The sequence below is a fragment of the Sus scrofa genome, chromosome 1 (assembly GCF_054392235.1).
Source record: "Sus scrofa isolate SSC_HxYL_T2T_F1_AM1 chromosome 1, Sscrofa_HxYL_maternal_Yorkshire_Landrace_v2.0, whole genome shotgun sequence".
NCBI lineage: Eukaryota > Metazoa > Chordata > Mammalia > Artiodactyla > Suidae > Sus > Sus scrofa.
The window spans coordinates 187,536,479-187,557,181 of NC_139383.1; the positions used below are offsets into that span (position 1 = coordinate 187,536,479).

Here is a 20,703-nt window from a genome sequence, read left to right on the forward strand (position 1 = left end):
GTGTTGCTGTGGCTCTGGCGTAGGCCGGCAGCAACAGCTCCAATTAGACCCCAAGTCTGGGAACCTCCATATGCTGCGGGTATGACCCTAAAAAAGACAAAAAGACAAAAACAAAAACAAAAAAAAACCCAATGTATATGAAATTATTATATGAGTCTGATTATGTCACTTTCCTGTTTAAAGTCATTTTGTTTTTTCTTGTTTTTTTGGGGGGGAAGAGTGAGGGGAGAAAACATCCAATTTATAAAATAATCTGCCAGTTACTGCTTAGAGTGGCTGGAGATTTATCTTGTCCCACATTCCTCTTAACTCTGTATTTCAGCCCACAATTCTTTGGAGTTTTTCCACACCAATAGCCAATTCTCCAACTGTCTCATTACCAAACTGTATATCACCAAACTACAATTCAGTTCAATTCTGACACAACTTCAAGGAGTTATTGTCCAGGACTCTATACATTTAAGAACTCAGCCCTACAAGACTGTTCCAAATATTGAGTTCCAGGGCATATACTCTTTTGTCCAACTTGGCTGTACTTTACCACAATCCCCAAACTTTTAGATTTGATAATTTTCTAGAGTGGCTCACAGAATTCAGGGGAACACTTTACTTGCTGTCATTGGTTTATTACAAATGATACAAATGAAGAGGTACATAGAGTTAGGTCTGGAAAAATTCCAAACACAGGACCTTCTGTCCCGTGGAACTGGGGAGCCCTATCCTTTTGGGGCATGGACCTGTACACCAACTCCAAAGTGCTCTGAACCCATTTCTGTAGGGTTTTTATGGGGATTGCATTATGTAGGCATGGATGATTAAATCAACAGGCACTGGTGATTGACTCAATCTCCAGCCCCTGTCCCCTCCCTGGAAATTGGGTGATGAGGCTGAACTTCCAAGCTTGTAACCCAGGGTCAATCTTTCTGGTAACCCAGGCCCATCCTTAAACCAGAATTTCCTTAAGAGTCATCTCTTTAGCACACTGAAATTACTCTTATCACTCAAGAGATTCTAGAGGCTTTGTGCCAGGGACAAAGGCCAAGTGTGAATTTTTAATTTTACCTCAGGCGTGTATTTTTTAAAATGTGGTTAGAGATGATAATTACTAGGAGCGAATTTTTTATTATATGATGGTATAAAAAGTTTGAATACTGTGCTTGTCTTTACAGATTAAAGTCATAAATTTTGAAAGCAACACAAAAAGAAAAAATCGAATGTTTCCTAAAACAGAGCTAATTCAATTCCCCAAATACCCCTTAACTCTTGTATTCATATATATGGAACAGGTAAACTTGCAAAATTTCCTAAAGTGGTATTTTAAAATGTATATGACTTTAGTTTGCTTAGTTTAAATGACTTTTGGTAGTTTTGAGTCTTTTTAAAGAGTAGATACTTCAGTTTTATTCCCATTGTCTAGATGACTGATAATTATTACTTAATTGAATATTTATCATTAATAATAAAATTACTATTGAAAAATAATTTACTTTTTCATATTATTGTAAAGTGGTAAGTGGAATGGACTGTTGCATATTTGGTTCTAACATTTTATAGCTGAGCATGCTAGATTTATAAAATATTCTTATGTGTCCTATTTTCTCATTGGAAGTCTGAAATGTTGAAATGTATCAGATAATTTAAGATTAGATAGTTCAAGTTCAGGGAGATGTTGAAGGGACAACATCAATTTTCATGGAAGTTATTCTTCAGCTGCTGGGGAAAAGAAAACAAACAACCAAACTCAACCCCACAAAAAAAATTTAGTTTTAATTATGCATCAAAGAAATTCCAGTATTCTTTTCTGTTATTTCAGGGGACTGAGAAGGAAATAGGCAAAAGAAAATGACATTCAAATGCCTGGTGATAATACTTCTTTCCAAGCAAGTTGTTGAAATGTTAATAGCTGCTAAAAGAAAGTATGTACAATTGACCCTTGAACATGGGTTTGAACTGTGTGGAACCACTAACAAACAGATTTTTTTCAATAAATATATTGGAGTATTTTTGGAGATTTATAACAACTTGAAAAAACTAACAAATGGTATAGCCTAGAAATATCAAAAGAATTAAGAAAATTTTAGGTATGTCATGAATACACAAAATTTGTGTAGATTCTAGACTATTTTATCATTTTCTACTATAAATTATACACAAATCTATTATAAGAAGTTAAATTTATCAAAACCTATGCACAAGCTTGCAAATAGGACATGTCACCATTCACAGTTGTGAGAAATATAAACACATACAAGATGTGATATTAAATCAAAACTGCGTAAAATTAAGTATAATACATACTGTAATAATTTTGTAGACACCTTTGTTTGCTACTGTGGTGAGCTGAAAGTGATGCCTGAATCTGCTTAAAATGTCATGTAATGCTGATCTTCTCTGTCTAAGCAGTTGGCCTCTCCAGTAAATTGCATATTTCAGTAAAAAGTGATCTCTTGTGGTCCTTGTATATTTTTCATTGTGTTTACTGGACGCAAACACATTTAAATAACGCCATGGGACCCATGAGTGATGCTGGAAGTGCTCCCAAGAAGTAGAGAAAAGTCATGCCATTACAAGAAAAAGCTGAATTGCTTGATATGCCTCATAGACTGAGGTCTGCATAACATGATTCAAGAGAAAGCAAAGTCATTATATCACAACTTAAAGCAAAGGGAAGGTGAAGGACCTAAAGCTAGAGAATTTAATTCCAGAAAAGGATGGTTTGATAATTTTAGAAAGAAGTTTGGTTTTAAAAATGTCAAGATAACAGGAGAAGCAGCTTCTGCTGACTATAAGGCAGCAAGTGAGTTCCCAGATGCCACTAAAGAAATCACTGAGGAGAAAGGATATCTACCTGAACAGGTTTTTAATGCAGATGAAAGAGCCCTATTCTGGAAGAAAATGCCACAAGGGAAGAGCAGCAAGCATCAGGATTTAAGGCAGGATAGAATAAGCTATTTCTACTCTTTTGTGCAAATGCAGTTAGGTTTGTGAGCAAGACTGTCCTTATTTATAAAGCTATTAGCCCCTGAGACTTGAAGGGAAAAGAGAAACACCAGCTGCCAGTCTTTAAGACAACAAAAATACCTTTTTTGGATTAGTTCCATAGATGTTTTGTCCCTGAAGTCTGGAAATATTTGCCAGTAAAGGACTGCCTCTTAAAGTTCTTTCGATATTGATAATGCTCCTGGCCACCCAGGACCCCATAAGTTCAGCACCAAGTACTGACAAGCAGATAATTCATCTCATAAACAGACAGTGTAAACTTATGGTATTGATATGCTTCATTACTGTAAATGCATTTTCTCTTCCTTGTGATTTTCTTAATAACATTTTCTTTCCTCTGGCTTACTTTATTGTAGGAATATAGTATATAATACATATAACATACAAAATATGAGTAAGTTGACTATGTCATTGGTAAGGTAGTAAACAGTAAACTATTAATAGTTACATTTTGGTGGAGTCAAAAGTTATAGGTGGATTTTTGATTGCATGGGGGTCAGCACTCCTCATCCCCATGTTGACCCCATATTGTTCAAGGGTCAGTTTGGGAGAAGTTTACATTTGCCAATTTTCAAAATCTGTGGGATGCCGCAAAGGCAGTCCTTAGAGGGAAGTTCATAGAGATACATGTCTTCCTCAAAAAAGAAGAAAAATCCCAAATCAACAACTTAAACTACCACCTAAAAGAAGTAGAAAAAGATAATAAAACCTAAGCAGAAGGAAGGAAATTATAAAGATCAGAAAGGAAATCAATACACTAGAGATACAAAAAATAATAGAAAAAATAATAAAACCAAGAGTTAGTTCTTTGGGTAAACAAAACTGACAAACCTCTGGCCAGACTCACCAAGAAGAAGAACCCAAATAAACAAAATAAGATGTGAAAAAGAGAAATATCAATAGATACCACAGAAATATAAACCATAAGAGAATACTATGAACAATTTTATGCCAACAAATTTGACAACCTGAAGAAATGGCTAACTTTGTAGGGACATACAGCCCACCAAAACGACTCAAGAAGAAATAGATCATTTGAACAGACTGATAACTAGAAAAGAAATTGAATATGTAATGCATTACCAATTTTTCATTATTTAGTACATTCTGAAGTCCTCTCTAAAAGCTTGGTTTCACAACATTATCGAATATAATCTGAGATGATTTAGCATAGAAAATAGATTCTACCAGGATATAGGGAAGCCATTAAACATTAAAATTATGTCCTAATTGTGTGCAGTGGTCTGAAGGAAATGTCACAGGTGTAGATGTGCAGATGAAGTAGACACACAAATAGCAGTTGAGCCACTGTAAATGGGGAGGTCTATCACACACATCCTTGACCTCCTGCTGCCAGGCATTTATCAATGCCTCAGATCCAGAAAGATCTAATTTCCAGCCACATAAAATTCCTCTTATATGGATGTGACATTCAGAGTCTCTTATCCCCATGTGTGTCCTTAATCTTACTCTTCGTTATCTGAAATATCCTGTGTGAGTCTTTATTTCCTGTTTTTCTTTAGTTAGCAAAAACAAGGAAATTTCCTAGACTAGGAAATAAAGAACTTAAAAAATCTACTTCAAAAGAATTTTGGATCTAAATATGTGAGGAACTTATGAAACTATAACTGAGAAATATTTGTGCAAGAGACGATTAAATGTATTCAATGATATTCATCAATTATAACCACATTTCAAAATATATTTGCATAAATATAGCTAGGTGCAAGATTCTTTATCACTAATTCTTAGGATAAACTTATTTTCATTTAGAAAGGCTATCTCGGAGGAGATTATGTGTGGTGTTCTCTTTGAGGCCTGAATTGAAATATGAGATTAAAACAAACCAAGTTAATCCAAATGTCTTTAAATATTCAGTACATATACTATATTTATACTCTTGCATTCTGTGTATCCTTACATAAGTTAACATTTAGGTTGATAAGGTCAAATGTATTTTTTGCTTGTTATTTGAGACACATTGAATGTTTAGCTCTGTACCCATGAGTGATTTCTTGTTCTTTTGAGGAACTTCACACTCCACTGTTTATCAAGATTGTTATTACTTTGAATCTTTATTATTCTAAGAAAACCTGACTTCATTGACTGCAATTTGTCACATCAAACTTAATGAATTTAATATTCTAGAAGTAGTCCTTTTCAAATCTTGGACTTCTCAAAAAAAATGCAACTCCCAAATTGCTTATTTTATGGTGTGTTTTTGTCTTTTTTATTTCTCAATGATCATTTTTAACTCACCCAATTCTGCTCTTCTTGAATGTACAGATGACCCAAAAGGAAAAAACATAACTAAGTGCTTATCTTTTGGGGCCACATTAGATCTTTTGGGCCACTTGAGTTCATTTAGTAAATTGCTACTCCTGTGCCTTAAGTGGAACTCCAATAACCTAAAATCATTAATGCACTTAAAAATATGGCAGTTGTAATTGCCAGTGATGATAGGACATTTGCTTTCAGATTCTCATAGTAATGATTACAAAGAAAGAATTTGTGCCCAAAGAATTACATGATTAGCTATCAGAATAACATGGCCTCTCTTAAATTTGTAATAAACCCCTTTATCATCCAGTACTAAATAAAATATATTTCATAAAATGTTGCCAAAGATTTTGCTTATTCTTCCCTGCAAAAAGAGAAACCACATACACATATTCTGGTATTTCAATGCTTTACTTTCATTCTCCTCTCATATTTAACTAAATTACCACTTTACAAACCTCATGTAGTCTCCTTGGGAATTGGCACAGTATTTAACAATTTTGGTTGGCAAAGGGCTAATGAGTTATTATTCAATCCACTATGTCAAAGTAGTTATCAAATTTTTAAATAGAAAAACAATGGTTAGTTTTTTACCTACATTGAATGCATAATCACATAATTCTAATTTTCTATGTTGTACTCAATAAGTGCTCTGTTATCATAGGCAACCACTGCCAAGTAATTAGTTTTAGTCAATAGACTGGCTTTATGGCTCATTTAAAGCCACCCATTATCTTTCACTACAGTGTGACTCACCTTTGTCAATGTAACAATCAGAGAAAAAGCGTCTTTAAGATATGCATTTTCCTACACATGGGCAAATGCTACACAACATCTAATTCACCGTTCAAGACCCTGTTTTAAAAGCTCAGCAAAATTCAACATGAGTTTTTAGGCATCCTAATTTCCTGGATTCACTTCTTAATTACTCAGTGAGAGGTAAACTGGGTTCTGTAATCCTAAGGAGAAGTGATATGAGGGCTGTGTTTAACTGGTGGCTTAGAATCATCTGGAAATATCTGTCATCCTTAGGATGTCCATCTATCTTATTGGTGTCGTTAAGGGTAGCCTTTATGGATCATGTGTCAGTTTTTAAGCCTGATAATGAAATTACTTCATTTCTGCTATGCTTTTGTAAATTTTTTGCTGTGCTCTGTAAAGAGTTTTCTCTCAGTCAGGTATAAACATAAAATTGCTTTATTGATAATTGTTACCCACTTTGTTATCACCATTTTTGCTGAGCAGCAGATTACTCTTTGACATCTAGTCTGGTTCCACAGGTAGTTATTCACCTTAGGTTATTAAAATAGTTCTATTCAGTTATTGAAATTCTGTTCACCATATTTTAAAACAGAGATTCACAATTGGCTTAATGTTCTTCCCATCCCCCACAGCAGGATCAGTGAGACCCCAGTTGTTCACATTACCAGGTGGGTAAATTTGGTCTGCTTCTTTCAATCTTTTTTTTCCTCTGTCCTTAATCCCAGGAGATAGGACAAGGAGAAGAGGGAAAGGAGACTTTTTGATTGTGAGTGTACATGACAATTCAGCTAATTTCTTGAATTGTAATGTGGACAGCCACACATTGAAGGTAGTGATGCTGCGGTTTGTTATGGTGGTCATAATGTCTCAACTATTTTGGAGTTTAGAGAATAAATAAAACAACAGGCAAAAACCTTACTGAGGAGATCCTGACTCAGGATTTGGGGGCTTGTCATCAAGCTAATATTATTGTCAACTGGAGTTTCATTTGTGCTTTAATTCAATGGAATTTAATTCAACAACCAATTAATTATTAAACACTATGTGCTTGATACTTTAAGTTTAAAAATGGAGTCTACATTCAAGTTGAGAGAAAGATGTTTAAAAAGATACTTATAAAACGATGTAGGTGGATATATGTTATATTTTGGGATCACTGAGGAATTTGAAACTAACTCCAGTTGAAGAGATATATTATGGAAGAAGGAAACATAAATTGAGTCTTCTAGAGTGATTAAATTTTGAGTTGCAGGATTGGATTTTGATACCTGCAAGAATATCAGCCTCCCCCAGTGTATACTGAACTCAGAGAATGTGTAGAATTCTAGGGCTTTATTTTCTCACTTTAGCATATGGAACAGTCGGCCAACGGGGACCTGCTGTGTAGCACAGAGAACTCTATCCAATATTCTGTTATAATCTTTGTGGGAAAAGAATTTGAAAGAGAATGGATGTATGTACATTTATAACTGAATCAGTTGTGCAGCAGAAGTTATCACAAGACTGTAAATCAACTATACTTCAATAAAACTTTAAAAAATGAAACTATTAAGAAGGTGAAAGATAGTAATAAAATATGGCTTAAGAAATAGTATGAATAGTCCTTCTGAGGGTAAAGTAAATGGAAAACTTTAAAATTTGCAATTTTTTTATACTTACCAAATTAATAATCCAAAGTAAATATTGCAAGCATTTTATATATATATATATATATATATATATAATAAAATAACTGTAAAGGGCAAAAAAAGCCACAGCATATCAAGAATTTGCCAAGATTCAAACCAATAAAAAGCAATACTGAATTAAAACAAGACAATATAAATGATCCTAGTAAGTGATGCAAGAACATGCCTAAGTGAACATGAAATAAAAACAGGATTTTACTGGGCAACAGTTAGTGAAGGACAGCTCCTTGAAAACTAATATTTGAGACAAATGTTGAAGTAAAAGTATGCATGAGACCATTTTGTGCAGAAAGGAAAGAAGATATCTTGGAAAAGAAAATGACAGTCAGGAGAGGAAAGTATATAAAAACCAGTAACGCAAAATGGATCAGAAGAAGAATGAATTGGTCGAAATTGCTGACTGATTAGATTCCAGAAATGAAAGGAGGCAAAGAAGGATAGGAATTGAAATTTATCCAAAATTTTCAAAATTTTATCTGGAGATATAGATTGGAGAAGAGTTTAAAGACAAATACAAGAAATATATACTTGGAAGTCAAATAGAGTCAAATTTATGACCCTTCTTTTCTACATCCATGTAACTTTGGTAGATAAAGAGGTAAGATAATAAAAACAAATAGCAACACAAAGAAGTACTGATCAGACAATTAATGTCTGATTTATATTTGAAGGTTTTAATAAAATCTTTAAATGATGGCTTTTAAATCACAGCAATCCAAATTTTAATGGAAGACATTTCTTCTGTATATAAAAATGAGCCTCATAAGATCAAGGGAATAAGAGAGCTGAAACTTTATACACATTTATCAAATTAATGTATAAGAATATAGATAGTTTCAGGTAGGCATCTTTTGGATATCAACAGAGAAAATTGATACATTAAGAAATACCAAAAAATTCACCTACTTTCTTAGGATGGACCCTATATATTTAGACCACTGTTTTTCCAGAATTGGAAATTTTATTTACTTTTGAGAGAGACCCAGAATCCAGTAAAGCTAAACTCAATAATTAGGAAGATTCACTATGAAGGAAGCTGAGCTGATTGTTGGGTTGTAGGTCTGTGGAAGAGAATGATGAAAATGTGGAAATAGCTATGTGTTCTTATGTTCCTTTACTCCAATCTCAACCTTCGAAGGTAAGAATGCTTGTCAGTAATGATGAGTTTTTGCTCTTCTTCTTTATTATATGTCCTACGACAAATTAGAGTCAAAAATGATATCAGAGAAGTAGCAAGGGAAAATACATGTTACACTAATGTCAAGCCAGTTCCAGGATTCAGGGTTCATTTGTAATTAACACAAATGAAGAAAGTATATAAGATTAATTCAGTATATATTGTCATCTTTTTAATTTATGTTTTCTATCAACATATTATGTCCTTGAATGCATTCTCTTAAAGGTGATTGTACAATATGTAATAATGGCACAAGTATCTAACTAAGTCTCAAATGATTGTTTCAAAATTTAGAAATCAAAAGTGAGAAAAATTCCAAGTAGAATTACATTTTGAAACAGAGTTTTAACTTACAGAGATTCCTGATGATGACATACACACACCTATGATTTTTTTCTATGTCTGAAGAAACTCAACTTTTCGGTCATTGAGGCTGTTACAGTTTACACAGTAGTTTGGAAAGAGAGAAGCTTCAAAGGTAAGAGACTTGGCTTTGTGCTTTTCTCAAATGTTGTCTCCTTACATCATGTTGACTTCTTTAAGTTTCAGATCTTTATTTATGACACTACAACCACCATAGTTGTTAACATATACAAGTGATAAATACATGAATACATTGTTCTGAGAAATTTACATTTTTAATTCATTTAATCCTCATATTAGTCTATGAGATAGATACTATAATTATTCATATTTTACAGATGGGGAAATTGAGGCATATGGAAGAATAAGTTAATAGAATCAAATAGCTAGTATATAGTGGGGCTAAAACTTATACCCAGGCTGTTTGACCTTACTTAACATAACAAATTTATTTTAAATAGTATATTGTAGTAATATTTAATTCATAGTGTTATCCTTCATATCAAATAAGGTAAAATATGCAAAATATTCATTGCTGGCAAGATATTTCTTAAATATGTTTTATTTATTAAAAATATTAGTTGTTACTCTGCACAACAGATTTTCCTGAATGAAATCTCATTTTAAACATGATTACTATATTTAAAGGTTTACACATATTTGCATAAAGATTGTAAAAATCACATACTTAAATGTATATTTCATTTCTACCCATATGCAAAATTGTGATATGTGTCCTGTTTAAAAGATAGTTTAAAGTCATTAGACAGTTTAAAGGACAGTTTAAAGTCATTAGAATCCATCTGTGAATCAGTATGCAATATGTAGGTTAAGGCAAATAATTGTGCTATACTTGCAAGTAACCAATGTAGATTTGTCATGATCCAAACAATCTAAATGTAAGCTAATAATATAAATGTTAAATTCAATGTTTAAGCTACTTTTCATAAGTAGGCAGTAATTTAATTTTTATCGTTCTGATTTTCTTCTTTCTAAATGTATTTGACACATTGGAAGTTTTATTTGGCTTAAATGTATCTCTGAATTTCCTATGATCAAAAAGTGAGAGCTTATCAAAAATGTCCATTTTATCTATTCTCTAAAAAAAAGTGACACTCAGCAGAAGGAAGATACATATGACAATCATAGGTGCATATATATTTTTCAATATCAAGATTTTATATTTGGAATTTATTTTTAGTTCAAGATTTGATATTTTAATGTCTATTAAAATAAATTCTATCTTAATCATTTGAGAGCTTTTTAGCTTTGAATTAGTTCTAGATAATATGCAATTCTTGGTTTTCATTTTTTTCCTGCTCCACCCACACCCATTATGGGACAAAGAGAAAAGATGAAGTTCCAGGTATTTTTAATTGACATATTTTGGGAAAGAATGAATATTTTTTTCTTTTTATTGCTTTATCATGAATTATTATCACTTACTTCCTAAATTATTCTCCAACCTAAAGGGCAAATTTTATCACCTGATGCAATTCTAACACTTCCTTTTCCCTTGCTATATTTTCCCCATAACACTGCTACTGTTTATCGTATAATTCAGTTTAGTTATTTTGTTGTTATGTTCCTTGTTGTTTATGGTGGTAGTGGTGATATTTGTATTTCTTTTTTCTTTTTTCTTTTTTTTTTTTTTGTCTTTTTGCTATTTCTTTGGGCCACTCCCGCGGCATATGGAGGTTCCCAGGCTAGGGGTTGAATCGGAGCTGTAGCCACCGGCCTATGCCAGAGCCACAGCAACGCGGGATCCGAGCCGTGTCTGCAACCTACACCACAGCTCAAGGCAATGCCGGATCATTAACCCACTGAGCAAGGGCAGGGACCGAACCCGCAACCGCATGGTTCCTAGTCGGATTCATTAACCACTGCGCCACGACGGGAACTCCGATATTTGTATTTCTACTTCCACTAGAATATAAGCTATATAAGAGTAGATATCTTTGTCTATTTACATTGTTGTTACTAGTACATACACCAATGCCTAGTTCCTAGAAATCACTCTTTGGTTTTGTCAGATGTGTGTATGCATAGGTGGGTAGATGGACAGATGCTTGCATGTATTCTGCAAAAAAGCTGTTCACATTGGTTGTAAATAGAAACATTTTATTACAATTTATTAATTGATTAAACCAAGATTAAATAACTTTGTATGAAAGCTATCACTTCACAAGACCATTGAATCTGACAGCAGTTATTATAGTTTGGGGACAGAATATAGTTGAAACAAAGTATAGGTTGTCCACTAAATCCCATGATTTTATTTCTAGGTTACTCTTCCTTTATAGCTGCAACTCAGTTCTGGACAGTTTACTTGTAAAAGCCAATCACATAAGTTTTTACTTTACTTAAAGATAAGGAAAGTCAGGTTTATAATAGCTTCTTCAGAAATGGGCATATTTATCCAAAGACTCTTTCAATATAGCTTTCTTCTCAATTGACTGCACAGAATTGCAGATTTCATTAAGCTCCTGGTAAGTATATTTCTTTTTTTTTTTCAATTAAATTTAAGTGGCAGTTCAGAGTTAATCTCACAAAAAGATAGTTTGCTTATGTTACAACTTCAGAATTTTAATACATTTATTTTTATCATTTTTACTAATAAGTTTGCAAAATATCAAAACAGAGAGGAGAGGACTCTTTGACTAAGTGACCTTCACAGAGCATCTCAGGTCCTTTCTTCAGATTTGTGTTCTGAAGATTCCTTCCTTCCATTTGTAATCACCCCATTTTGGCCACTGTAACAATCTCACACAGAAAAGGCATGCTGGGTTGACAAGCTAGGTCCTTTGAGACTTACTAAGGATGTCTGTGGGAACAGAGTGATTCCTATTTTTACCATGACCAAGTTTTGCCAGGCAAAGCAAGAGTGGAATCAACATGCAGAAATATTAAAATTTATTTACCGAAAATTGAATAGAGCTACTGAATGAAACACATGCACATAAATCTTTTATTCAAGGTTTATTACTGTCAGTTTTCCACTCAGAAGACTGGGACTATATTACTTTAAAAATAAAAAAAAAGCAAAAGCCTATTTCAATTGATGATGTTAAATTGAGAATGGGCAGTGTCTTCCATCTCATTCATATTGCATTCCCAGTTCTTAGCATCTTGCCTGTCTCATAATAGAATGTTACTTAGGACTGTTAAAATAATGTATACTTGAAGGAATGAATCCAGAAATGAAAAGGAAACAGAACAGTTGTAAATTCAATATCACTGGGTTAAAAGCCTCTACTCTAGTTAATAAAGGCAATCTACCTGCTTTCCCCTTAACACTAAAGATTCAACCAAATCACAATTATAAAGAAAAGAAATCCAAATGTAAAAAAATAAAATTCTGAGACATTTGACAAACCAAATTGTACAATTAAAATTACTTAAAAAGACTGAAATGGTCCCCTTTTCAGTGAACGATTTTTAGAATAGAACTTTCCCTTCTAACCAAAGAGATTACGTTTTATATGGCACACAGATGTTATCCTATTAAGTCGCAAAATCCATATTTTCCTAATCTAAAAGATAGAAAATAAATTCATTTAACGAAATAGTAGCAATATTAAGAAACCTTTTACAGAGGCATGACATGTTTTTGAGTCTATTCATTATAAGTATAAGCATTACCTCCTTGACTTAAATTCTACCTTTATGAAACTTCTATCAATTTCAAGACACAGTTAGTATTCTATAAATGATTTTTGATATTTAGAGCCAGATGGAAATAGTCATAGTACTTCTCAACAAACTATTTTTTGGAGGAGAAATTAGAAAAAAGAGATTTTCTTTTCAGCTAAATCCTGACATTGCTTTGGCAACATTATTGCACTTGCATGCACTTAAACCACTTAGTCACACTGGGTTCTCTGTGTGTGTCAGAAAGAAAGCTTTTATATATTTTTTAGTATTAGAACATTTCATGATACCACCATGGCATTTCCAATTCTTTTGAGCTTGCATTCAGTGCTATGGATGAATGAAGACAACTATTGAAATTTAAACACCGTATCTTCCTTGTATAATTTCCAATGTTACTTCAGGTCCAAATTGCAAAGTGTCACAAAGAATCTGCATCTAGCTTATTCATGTGCAGGCAGCTGTGTACAAACAATGCTAGAATAATTAAACTTGTTGTATTTATGTGAGACTTATTTTATGCTGATATGTTAATATACTGATATGCAGATAACTTCAAACTAAAATGAACATGATTAAATTTTGATGAGAATATAAATCTTTCTCAATTTTGTCTCCTATGGGTTACTATATTACATAGGGATTAATGGTTTATTGTCAATAGATGCAGAATTTTGCCTTCGGGAAGGATTAACAGTGGGATCCTGCTGTGTAGCACTGGGAACTCTGTCTAGTCAATTATGATGGAACACGTAATGTGAGAAAAAAGAATATATACATGTATATGTAACTGGGTCACCCTGCTGTGCAGTAGAAAAAATATATATATAAAGAAATAAAAAAAAAGAAAAAAAGAAAAGAGATTCATATGGCCTCTGAAAGTCACTAAAACCCTTATTCTAAAATCACAAAAGGTTTGGGAGAACTAGTTACGTGCCTAGAATTTTCAGTCAAATGTGATAAACATATACATGCTGATATACACATATATAAACAATTGTGTGTTTATACTTAAGTGCAAATAATTGATATATACTGCTTATTAGCATTCATTCTCTTTATATTGCAGAGTTTTTGCAATAATCCCATCATCTTTCAGAATATCCCTCAGAATATATTCTACATATAACTTTAGAAAAAAACAGAACAAATCATTAAATATCATTTTTATATTAATTTGCTTTACATCTTCAAACAAATAATACATGGATTAGGAGACAATGTATTATTAACAAATGTCAAAAGACCTTAATTTAGTTCTGGTTTTGTTATCAATCATGTACCTTAAGCAAATTAGATATAAAATCCCGTTACTGCAGTTTCCTGATATAGAGACTGAGTATACTATTATTTGTTCTAATATCACATTAATGTTCTGTTAGAAAATTTGAAGACAATTAAATCCTATAAACATAAACAATGTCAAATCATGTAATAAAACAAATGATACAAGAGGAATAATAAATTCTTTATTCTATATATTTTGAGGTACAAATTTCAGTGATTTCTTGAGTATTACATATATATTCATTTTTATTAGGTTGATTTCCTGTATATTTGGTTTAATTCAACAAATATTAATTGAGCACCTAGCCTATGCCAGTGATATATGAAATTACCATTTCAGGGAACATAAAACGAATAAAAAATAATGCCTGCTCTTAAGGAGCTTACAGTCTCTCTTAAGGAAACAAGGGCTCAATAGTTAGAATATAAAACAAAATATCTATTCCATAAAAGAGGTCCCAAAAGATGTCATGAATTTCAAGAAGGTTATCAAGTAGCATTTGATGTGAATATTCAAGAAAGGATAGGACTTTCCCCTCCCCACTCCTCACTTCCAAGACTGTAAGCTAGAAGTCATTGCAGTCAAGTGGAACAGTAGGATAAAACTCAAAGAATTTAGAAAGGGTGAATATGTCCTAAGAAAAATTTGTAAGTTAGAGTAATCTAGAAAGATATATTAGAAAACTTAAAGAAAATCGTAGGTTTACACTTTGACATTTGCACCTTAGTCAATATCCCTGAGCCAGGACACCAATAAGTTGAGGATCCACATTCAGGTAAAGGAGCAAATTCTATTTAGGAAGACCAGTTTGACATAGTTATGGTGATGAATTTAGGGATGGGGGCATAAGGGCTATGACATGAGTCAGGATGCTCTTATACTGTCTAGACCAGAGAAAATTTAAGTCATTTTCAGTGAAAGCAGAATTAAGTTTAAAAAGAGTTAACCATGACAGAAATGAGGAAGACACAAGGGACATGGAGGCAAAGATGATTCTATAGGTTTTGAGCATAGTTGAACATAGTTCACAGGAAAATAGCAGCATAATGATGGCCCAATGGATGAGACAGAATTCAGGAGAAGAATTTGATTTTTAATGATTAAGGGGTCTCTAGAGATTACTGATCTGGACAATGAAAAGTAGTATTCAGCATAAATCTTGAATCTATATGAAAGAGATGGGCCTGGAGAATGAGGTCAATTTGGACAACATTCATTGAAGGGTTGTTGTTGTAGTGAATGGGATGGGGCTAAAAAACTGAACTTAGAGCAATGGAAAATATTTACAGTTAAAGATAGAAGGAGGAATAGGTGGCATGCAGGCAATACATAGTGTCTAAAACAATCAGAAAAAGCCAGCAAATATAATAACAGGCACCAATGTTGGTAATTTCAAAAAAGTTGGTAATTTCAAAAATTAGTCATGAATAATTAATCAAAAATAACTGAAAAGAATGAATTTGAGGAGAAGTCTTTGAATTTGGCTTCTAAAGGATCATTGTAGGGGGATTAGAGTCATGCCACATTGCTTTATCAATATTTGACATCCTACTCTGACTTTTAAAAAGATGGTAAGCAAAATAAGTGTGTTTTCTGTGGTGCCATAGAATTTACAGTGTAGCAAGTTCATGAAGGGCAATTCATCATAATCAAATACAGTAGTATTCAATTAAACATTTGATAATTGTTTTAAAGCAAGAGAGAGGAAAAATAGAATAAACTAATTTGGTCTAAATGATGAAGAAAGGATTCTCAGAGGAACACTTGTATAAGCTGAGATGAAGAATGAACTAGGCAAAGGGGAAAGGGCTTAGAGTATTTGAGGGATGGGGAAAACAGGCAAATGGCCCTGAGTATGGAGGTAGCATTGGAGAAACTGAAGAAAAGCTACTTGTCTGAAGCAACATGTGCAAGAATAAGAGTGAATGAAAGTGGTAGGGTAATCATTCATTCCTTCGTCTTAATTTGATGAGTCTCAGTTATAGATTGCATAAAATGATAGGTTCTGTGAAGTACCACTACCCAGAAAACACAGGATATGAGGCTAGATTGGTCAAAAGAAGCCAATCATTCAGGTTTTCTTATGCTAATTTAAGAATTTCAGTTTTTATTTGGTAAGCAGTGGGAAGCCATTAAATAGCTTCAAGAAAGACAGTGGACTTATATTTGAATTTTAAGATATCTATCTCTCGCTATAGATAGGTAGAAATGTAGGTAGGTAGATAGATAGATAATCTAAGTTACAAGTTAAAGAATGAGTGAGGGGGGTCAGTGTCAGATGTAGAAATCTATGATGACAAGCTAATGAAATGTCCTAGCAAGAGTTCCTAGTAATTGTGTCTAGGGTAGTTACATCAGAGATGGTGGCAAGAAGAGAGATATATTTAGGAGGCAAAATCAAGATGTGGTGATGGGTGTTATATATGGATGAAGAATAAGAAGTATCAAGTTTGATTCTCAGGTTCCTGGCTTATCTTATAATGACTGTTAGAGCTATTCTAGGCACAATAAATAGCACTGGAGAAGCAGTGGCTATTAATATACCAAGGTAAAACAAGGTTTTGAATGTTTCATTCAATTGTAAAATGAAAACCATCAATTCAGCCACACAATGATAGTCCCATTTCTGACCAATGACTAGCATTGGCTTGATTGAGAAAATCAGTTGCATCCATAGAGTTCATCTCTCTTTCCACAGCTAATTAGGATGGGGTTTGAATCTACAGAACTGGTTTCATTAGCACATGCCCAAATCAACAGAGCTAACCAGGCCAGAAAGATTAAAAAAAAAAATTGTGATGAAGATTACTTTCATGTGCACTGTACTATTTTCCAGAACAAATAAATTCAGTTGATAGACCATTGTTGAGATCAACAAATAATTAGTGTACAGGAGGGGAGAGATAAAATGGAAAAATAGTCTTGAGGAACATGTATATTATATTCTAAAACAGAAATTTTATGTTTCTCGTGGCATGCAAACTCTATTGTTACTCATAATTAATGTGCATGTTATTACTTTCATTAATTACAAACAGGATTTTTGCCTTTTTTCAATTAATGTTTCTCCATCTAAATTTTGTATTAAGTAGGCTGCATTAAGGAGAGCATATTTTGACTCTATAATGTCACCTGATTTCCTGTGCCAACATGCGGCAGCATCCAGTGATGTTTTGCCTTGGTAATATCCTGTTTTCACTATCCCAGCGCAATTCTAAGGCCTCACTAGGCAGACATGGGGACATGGTATTTTTCCTCACTTTCTTATGCCTCCACATAAAATGCCTAAATCTACATTTTCTAGGCCACTTATATCTAGAAAAATCCACTTTCGATCAAGAAACAAACCTCCCAATATCTTTCCCTACACTGAGCCACTGTCTTTTTTCTCCCCAGGATTTTTTGTTACATTTTGTTTTGATTTTGCAGACTACAAAATTAATATATATTTAATGTCAAAAAAGTATGAATCTAGGAATGAAATTGAAAATCGAACGGTGCCCAACCATACCTACCAGAGAGGAAGAATGTTGCAGGTTGAGATATACATATGCAATGCCATGTATGCTTTTAACCCAACAGTACATAGTAAACCTATTTATGTGTTATATAAAGTTCAAGCCCACTTAAAAAAGAGATTCCTTATTTTCTCTCCTATAAATAGTTGTCTTAGTTTGGTTTTCTTAGAAGCAGTCTTTAAGACAAGGTTTCAGTGCAATATTTTATCTGGAAGATGATTCCAGGAAATTCTAGTAGGGGTATAAGGATGTGATAAAGGAAAGGAAAGGCAACCAATAAAAAATTCTCTTAATCTAGAGACCACCATGGATAATGAACTTGGTCCCATGGGGAACTCTAAGAGTCCGTAGAACAGGCATTTTGGAGTTACTCTCCCTCAGGGCTAGAAAGCTAGGGCATTATGTGTTGGTTGAGGACTGATGGTGCAGAATGACAGAAGGGCTGGTTGTGGCGGTATTCATTTCTGGTACTTTTGAACCATAGCGCATGGGCAGGCCCTGGCTCCTGAGTAAGCTCTCACACAAATGGTAGGCTTCAGGCTGCATAGCTGTATTAAAGCTGGAGTCCATACAGGAAAAGCATAACCATGCTTTACTGTGTCATCCCCTTACTGATGGGCACTTATATTATTTCCAATATTCTCACTATTATGCATGACTCTTTACATGACTGTCCGATTATCACTGTTTGACTCCTAGAAGTGAAATTAGGGAGAATTCAAAAAAATAAAATAAAAACAGTAATATTTGGGTATATTTTGAGATGAAGAGATGCAACTTTCTTCTCCTTATATGGTTGTATATCTTTATCATATAACTTTAAATGTAACATTCAAAATTTTAATGTAACATCTAAAATATCTAAATTGTTAGCCCCATTTATTTGTTTTATGCCTTCTGTCACTGCCACGAGAAAATATTAGTATTTTTTGAACTAAAATAAAGGTACCTCATATTATAACAGGACTTAAAATTTGTCCAATTTCCATCCTAGGATAAAGACACCATTGCTTTTAAAAAGCAACAGAGAGAAAAATGTTTATTATCTACAGCTAGACAAAGAGTTCTTAGATGATACCACACTTATAATCCAAAGAAAGAAAAAAATAAATTGGACCTCATCAAAACTAAAAACTTTTTCTTCACAAAATATCATGTGAAGAGTATGACACGATGAGGTACAGATTAGGAGGAAGTACTTAAAAGCTAATATCCAGCAAATGACTTACATGTATAATATTTTAAAAAGCTCTCAAAACTCAACAGTAAAAAAAAATCTAATTAGAAAATGGGCAAAGGACATAGCTAAACATTTCACAGAAGAGGATATTCAGATGGCAGATGAAAAGAATGCTCAACTTCATTAGCCATTAGGAAAATGCAAAACAACAATTAGATATAACTCGTAAAAAAAAAAGTGACAATTCCAAATGTTAGTGAGAATGCATAGAAACTGGATCACTGGTACATTGCTGGTGGGAATGTAAAATGATGTACCCACTCGGGAAAACATTTTGACAGGCATCTGGTCTAAACTAAACATACAATTACCATAGCATCCAACAATTGCACTGGTGAACATTTATCTTGAAAATGGAAACTCGTGCTCACACAAAAAAAATGTGTATGTGAATGTTCAAAGCAGCTTTATTTGTAATAGCCCCACCCTGGAAACAACTCAGTGCTCTTCAATGAGTGAACGGCTATACAAACTGTAGTACATTCATAATATGCAATACTGCTCTGCAACATAAAGGTACAGAATTCTGACACATGTCACAACTAGGATAAACCTCCACGGAATTTTATGCTGAATGCAAAAAGGCAGTTTTCCAAATTTATATGATGTATGATAGCATCTCTATAAATTCTTGAAATGACAAAATTGTAGAAATGGAGAACAGATACAGATTGTTGCTAGATTATAGGATGGGTTGGAGGAGGTGAGGCAGGAGGGATGTGGTTATAAAAGGGTAACACTGAACTGTGTATCTTGTCTGTGGTGCTGAATACATACAGATGTGGTAAAAATATGCAGAACTAAATACACACATATAAATACATGGTGTTATCATTGGGGGAAACTGAGTAAAGTACACACAAGCTCTCTCTACATTATCTCTTATGACTACAAGTGAATCTATAATCTCAAAGGAAAAGTTCAATTTTAAATAGTGAACAACATCTCTGTCTAGAATATAAACACATATGTAAAGATTATGGTAAGTTAAAAAATGACAAACTTGTGCTTATTAACAATTGTCTAATTTTTCTAATATTTGCTGATTCTAGAATAAACATGATTATTCAAAAAAATTTACATTATACAATAATGTTAAGAGGCTTACTTCATTTGGGGGGGTGCTAATATATTTCATGTCAAATAAATAAGAACATTAAAATATTATAGAAAATCCTTCCTTGTCTATCTCCAAGATAAAACAAGGAAAAGGAAATAAGGTTTAGTTCTGAAAAGAAGTTTTAAAGATCTTGTTTGGGAAGAGGTAACTTAATTAAGCCAATGTTTTTTAAAAGTCTCTTCTCCCTGCCAGATCCTTGAGATGCATTGCCTCATTTATTCATCATGGTGTTCTGAGGTGAGTACAGTTATTACTATCCCATTTCTGCAGATGAGCAAAAACTTTTGTGGTGCTTGTTACAGGCCAGCAGTGTTCCACGTGTTTTACCTATATGAAATCATTGATTAGATAACCCCCTTTTACTGATAAGGAGCCTAGGGAGATTATGTAGTGAAGAACCTGACAGTTTCACCAACTGCGCTACAGTGTCTCCCGGAGCACAAAGGTACAAGCTTTCTAACCAGCTACTCAAGGTCACACAGCTCTACTAGTGGTAAAAACCAGGGTTTGAACTTATATTCTTTCCATGACACCAATCTTGACCAAATTGCGGCTGTTTTGACCACAAATGTCAGGATTATTTAAGTGGCTTTTTTAAAAACTAATGTCCTCTCCT

General features: G+C 33.4%; 1 long non-coding RNA gene across 1 annotated transcript in view; it reads left to right on the forward strand.

Moving 5' to 3' along the window:
• LOC110262096 (uncharacterized) overlaps window positions 1-20,703 on the forward strand; it is an 84,319-nt gene that overhangs the window by 54,483 nt on the left and 9,133 nt on the right. Inside the window, exons 2-4 of the long non-coding RNA XR_014841449.1 lie at window positions 6,675-6,710; window positions 9,264-9,385; window positions 20,280-20,324. This is a non-coding gene — a long non-coding RNA (uncharacterized LOC110262096). The remainder of the gene's footprint in view (window positions 1-6,674; window positions 6,711-9,263; window positions 9,386-20,279; window positions 20,325-20,703) is intronic.